This window comes from Salmo salar, chromosome ssa23 (genome assembly GCF_905237065.1).
Source record: "Salmo salar chromosome ssa23, Ssal_v3.1, whole genome shotgun sequence".
In the NCBI taxonomy this organism is placed as follows: Eukaryota; Metazoa; Chordata; class Actinopteri; order Salmoniformes; family Salmonidae; genus Salmo; species Salmo salar.
This window is the reverse complement of record NC_059464.1, coordinates 5,444,706-5,451,185: the sequence shown is the minus strand read 5'-3', so window position 1 is coordinate 5,451,185 and position 6,480 is coordinate 5,444,706.

Genomic DNA, 6,480 nt, shown 5'->3' with positions numbered 1-6,480 from the left:
CGGTGGGAACCAAACATGCGTAGATTATCCGTTCACCTACTCTGCGTCTCACAAAGATACGGCGGTGGGAACCAAAAATCTCAAATTTGTCATCTTCAGACCATCAAACGGTGGCTACTTTGAAGAATCTCAAATATAAAATATATTTTTATTTGTTTAACACTTTTTTGGTTACTATATGATTCCATATGTGTTATTTCATAGTTTGGATGTCTTCACTATTATTCTACAATGTAAAAATAAAGAAAAACCCTTGATTGAGTAGGTGTCTGTATATACTGTGCCTTCAGAAAGTATTCAGACCCCTTATTCTAAAATTGATTTATGTTCGATCGGGTTCAAGTCCGTGCTCTGGCTGTGCCACTCAAGGATATTCAGAGACTTGTCCCGAAGCCACTCATGAATTGTCTTGACTGTGTGCTTAGGGTCGTTGTCCAGTCTAAGGTTCTGAGCACTCTGGAGCAGGTTTTTTATCAAGGATCTCTCTTTAATTTGCTCCATTCATCTTTGCCTCCATCGTGACAAGTCTCCCAGTCCCTGCCGTTGAAAAACATCCCCACAGCATGATGCTGCCACCACCATGCTTCACTGTAGGGATGGTGCAAGGTTTCCTCCAGACGTGGTGTTTGGCATTCAGGCCAAATAGTTCAATCTTGGTTTCATCAGACCAGACAATCTTGTTTCTCATGGTCTGAGAGTCTTTAGATTCCTTTTGGCAAACTTCCAAGTGGGTTGTCATGTGCCTTTTACTGAGGAGTGGCTTCCGTCTGGTCACTACCATAAACGCCTGATTTGTGGATTTCTGCAGAGATGGTTGTCCTTCTGGAATGTTCTCCCATCTCCACAGAGGAACTCTATAGCTCTGTCAGTGACCATCGGGTTCTTGGTCACCTCCCTGACCAAGGTCCTTCTCCCCGATTGCTCAGTTTGGCCGGGCGGCCTGCTTTAGGAACAGTCTTAATGCTTCCAAACTTCTTCCATTTAAGAATGATGGAGGCCACTGTGTTCCTGGGGATCTTCAATGATGCAGAAATGTTTTGGTAACCTTCCCCAGATTTGTGCCTCGACACTATCCTGTCTCGGAGCTCTACTGACAATTCCTTTGACCTCATGGCTTGGTTTTTGCTCTGACATGCACTGTCAACTGTGGGACCTTATATAGACAGGTGTGCGCCTTTCCAAATCATGTCCAATCAATTGGATTCACCACCAGTGGACTCCAATCAAGTTGTAGAAACATCTCAAGGATGATCAATGGAAACTGGATTCACCTAAGCTTAATTTTGTAAATGTAAATAAGGTATATATATATATATATATATATATTTTTTTTTTTTTTGCTAAAACTGATAACCTGTTTTTGCTTTGTCATTATGGGGTATTGTGTGTAGATTGCTGAGGATTCTTTTTTACTTAATCCATTTTGGAATAAGGCTGTAACGTAACAAAATGTGGAAAAAGTCAAAAGGTCTGAATACTTTCCGACGGCACTGTTTGTAGAAAGATCTTGTTGTAGAAAGTCAACTGTGTTTTAGCCAACTTATGAACATATGCTTGTATGTCCAAAGGCCTGTGTTACAGCAAATCCCATTCAAATGATGCCAGTCTTTTTTATTAATTTGGGACTGTAATGAGTGTATGGCGTAGGCTGGACTATTGTTGGTTTTGAATGTGACAGCATGCCAACCGGTTTGGTATCTCCTACATGGCTATCAGATCTTTATGGATCTCACTCTCTTATAATCAGTTATAATAATAATTTCACTGGTAGGCTCAATTGAATAAATCTTTGTCCCCCCTGAAATGCGTTTCGTTGCACTAATATAAAGCATTACTGAGGATGCTGTAGCATGTCTAGCCACCAGATGGCAGTGTGTCTCCATGTTGAACTCCCCATTAACATTCTCTGAGATGGGAAACAGAGAAGAGTGAGGCAGATGTCTATTCGCTGCTGCTGCTAGTGGCTTACCACCATATCACCTGCAAACATCAGATTTGGTCAGATAAAGGCATACCTACAGTCAGTGGTGTGCTGCCTCATAGTCACCAATGGTCAAATAAGTACTGTCTTCATCTTATAGTGTGTGTATGTGTGTGTGTATGTGTTTGCCTTGCGTGTTAGCTGCAGTGGTTTGGGCTATCTCTGGCAGTGTGTTTGTTTGACTGACTGACAGACTCCTTAGGAGGACAGCCTAGAGCTCTGCCTCTCACCCTGCATCTACACACTCCCTGTGTGTCGTCGTCTCTCAACACAGAGAATGCTAGTCATGGCTTTGTTTGCAGGGATAAATACAAACTCATACAATGCCACAAAATATAGTAGTACCACACCACACAATACCACACAGCACCTACACCTAGAAACAGGCATACCGCGACCTAGGATACAGAGATAGGAATGACATACACACACACACAGTGGGGTTATTAAAGACGGGAATTACGCCGAGACGACATAGCTGGAGAGCTAAAGATCGGAACCAGGAGCAGTGTGTCCTCTCCCTCCATCTCTCTTCATCTCTCTCCTCTATAGGAGCTGAACGAAAGGTAAGACAATTAACATAGCACACCGACGGATACCCTGAAGAAAGACATACTTCCATGACACTCTCTCTCCCCACAGTGACAGATCTGGTACATTCACCGGAATAAAGAAGCTTCTTCTCCCTCCCAGCACCATTAAATGTTGATGTACGGTATCAAAAATATATAACAAGTATGGATGAAAACATATTTCACCTGAAACAGTAAACCGCTATCATATTCACTCACATAGGCTACATATGCTGCTGTGTGTGTGGGTGCGTGCGTGTGTTTGAGGGATCCCATAAGGGATGCCAAACATATTCCTGATACAGTGTGAGAAATGCATACATTTTTTTTGTGTGTGCATACAGAGACGCGCAGCCACGCGTTTCTCTTCCATCATTCTATTCCTCTCCTTTTCTAGTAGAGGCCTCCCTGGAGATAATGCCTTCCACTTGCAGGCCTGATCCAACAGACACAAACATGGACGCGCACAAACACGGACGCACATACACATCGCAGCATTCTCTCTCGCTCGCACTCTCTTTCTCCCTTCCTCCCTCCATCCATTCCTCTCTCCCTTCCAGTGGACACAGGGAGCTGCCAGTCATTCCAGCAGCAGCTTTTCTCTTCTTGTCAGACAATAGCTCTGCAGGATCCTCCACAATGAATGCCTCTTAAATACTGTATACTCATGCTCTGTATTTCTCATTTACATCCATTCATATTTCACTACAACTGCCCACACAATAACAATACACTGCTACACTACTGACCATACTGAGGATGGAACAAAGTATCTGAAGAGTTACAGCGCCTTCAAAAATTATTCACACCCCTTGACTTTTTACAGCCTGAATAGGGAATTGATTTCATTTACCTAGCCTACACATAATAACCCATACTGTCAAAGTGGAAAATATGTTTTTAGAAATGTTTACAAATTGAATCAAAAAATGAAAAGATGAAACGTCTTGAGTCTTTGTTATTGCAAGCCTAAAAAAGTACAGTAGTAAAAATATTCTTAACAAGTCACATAAGTTCTGGTCCCTCAGGTCCCTCAGTAGAGCAGTGAATTTCAAACATAGATTCAACCAAAAAGACCAGGGAGCTTTTCCAATGCCTCGCAAAGAATGGCACCTATTGGTGGATGGGTAAAAATAAAAAAAGAAGACATTGAATATCCCTTTGAGCATGGTCAAGTTATTAATTACACTTTGCGTTGGGTATCAATACACCCAGTCACTACAAAGATACAGGCATCCTTCCTAACTCAGGGGGCCCGGAGATGAAGGAAACTGCTCAGGGATTTCACCATGAGGCCAATGGTGACTTTAAAACAGTTACATTGTTTAATGGCTGTGATAAGAGAAAACTGAGAATTGATCAACAACATTGTAGTTACTCCACAATGCTAACCTAATTGACAGAGTGAAAAGAAGGAACCCTGTACAGAATACAAATATTCCAAAACATGCATCCTGTTTATAACATGGCGCTAAAGTAATACTGCAAAAAATGTGGCAAAGCAATTCACTTTTTATCCTGAATACAAAGTGTTATGTTTGAGGCAAATCCAATACAACACATTACTGAGTACCACTCTCCATATTTACAAGCATAGCAGTGGCTGGATCATGTTATGGGTATGCTTGGGGAGTTTTCAGGATAAAAAAGAAATGGAATGGAGCTAAGCATAGGCAAAATCCTAGAGGAGTGACATCACTTCCTGAAACAGGAGGTCAAAAATGTATAACATAGTTTCATTCTGCTTTCCACCAGACACTGGGAAATGAATTCCCCTTTCAGCATAGCAATAACCTCAAACACAAGGCCAGATATACACTGGAGTTGCTTATCCGTTTTGACTTAAATCGTCTTGAAAATCTATGACAAGTATAAAAAAAAGGAATAATGTGCAAATATTGTATAATCCAGGTGTGCAAAGCTCTTAGAGACTTAGCCAGAAAGACTCACAGATGGAATCGCTGCCGACGGTGATTCTAACATTTTTGCAAAAATGTCTTAAAACATGTTTTCACTTATGGGGTATTGTGTGTAGATGGGTGAGAAAAACAATATATTTAATACATTTAGAATTTTGAACACAACAAAATGTGGAATAAGTCCTAGTTATCAATTATAATGAATAAAATGAAGGTTTATCGTTGTGTACACACATTTTTTTTGATTTTATTTAACTAGGCAAGTCAGTTAAGAACAAATTCTTATTTACAATGACAGCCTACCAGGGAACAGTGGATTAACTGTCTTGTTCAGGGGCAGAACTCGGGGATTCGATCTAGCAACCTTTCGTTTACTGGCCCAACGCTCTAACCACTAGGCTACCTGCCGCCCCAAACATTTGCAGATGTTACTGCTGTTGCAGCGAAATGCTTGTGTTTATAGCTCCAACAGTGCAGTAATAGAAAACAATACACACATAATCAAAAAAGTAAAAAAATTGCAAATATCAGAACGTGCAATGTTATACATATATAATGGTGTGTTTAGACAGTATGGATAGTATATGAATAGAAAAGGTGTGTACAGCAGTAGTTAAATATAGGTTCCTGGATATTACGATGTATTGAGAGATAGACCAATATTATTTATATAAATAATAAAGATATCTTTTAAAACGTGTAATATTCATTTTTATGCAGACAATAATGTTATGTATGCCATAGCCCCAGCTGTAGACAATGCGTTGTTAGAGCTGCAATCTGACTTTGTTGCCTTACAAAATGCCCTGGTTGGTTTAAAACTTGTACTTAATGTGTGCATGACTAAATATACATTGTTCTCTAATTCTCGCAAAAATGTTTTAGATGGACTACATAAAGTATTTATTAATTTAATGTTTCTCCCATCGATCAGGTTCCCACCTATAAATATCTGGGCATTTGGATTGACAAGGAGATAACAACATTTAAAAAACATACTGATGAGTTAGCTAAAAAGCTAAGATTTAAAGTGCACTTTGTTTTAGAAAAAGATCTTGCCTCTCCATAACACAGGAGCTTGGTGGCATCTCAATTGGGGAGGACAGGCTCGTGGTAATGGCTGGAGTGGAATGAGTGGTTTCCATGTGTTTGATACCATTCCATTTGCTCTGTTCCAGACATTATTATGAGCGGTTTTCCCCTCAGCAGCCTCCACTGCTCCCTAAACAGCAGGAAGCAGATTGTACCGTCAACTTCCCTGCCAGTTCTAAACTATGGTGACACAATTTAACAGAATGCAGCAGCCACTACTCTTAAACCTTTGAAAGCCGTCTACCTTAGCGCCCTTTGCTTTATCACAGGTGACAGTTTTAATACTCATCACTGCATCCTTTATCAAAAGGTTGTCTGGTCCTCATTAACCCGTAGATCACTTCACTATTCCCTTTCTGTTTACAAAGCTATACTAAACAAGCTTTCGACCTACCTAACTTCGTTGTTGAAGTATAAAAACATGAGTTACCAAACCCGCCAAGCAGTCATGGGTGAACATGGAGTACAGGAGGGGGCTGAGCATGAACCCCTGTGGGGCCCACATGTTGAGGATCAGCATTTCAGGGGTGTTGGTCCGACAGCCTCGCGAGGGTTAACACACTTAAATAATTTACTCACGTTGGCCACGGAAAACGAGAGCACACACTTTATAACTGATTGTAAATAACAAACTGATAAATATGGACTTTTTACTTTTTACCCTGAAATCAAACTGAAAGAAAGGTTATATATTTCCTGCAGTAAACAGCAAGCCTGAGTGAGAAGATGCAGACAAACCCAGTGGTCTGATAGTAACACACACACACACACAGCTCTGGTCTGAATGGCCATTTAGACATTTGGACAGCAGTTCACTGACCTATTACTAACAAGAGACACAGACACACACTAATGAGGCGCAAAGTCACTGCCATTCATCTAACCACTTATCTCCTGACCGAACACACTTGACCAC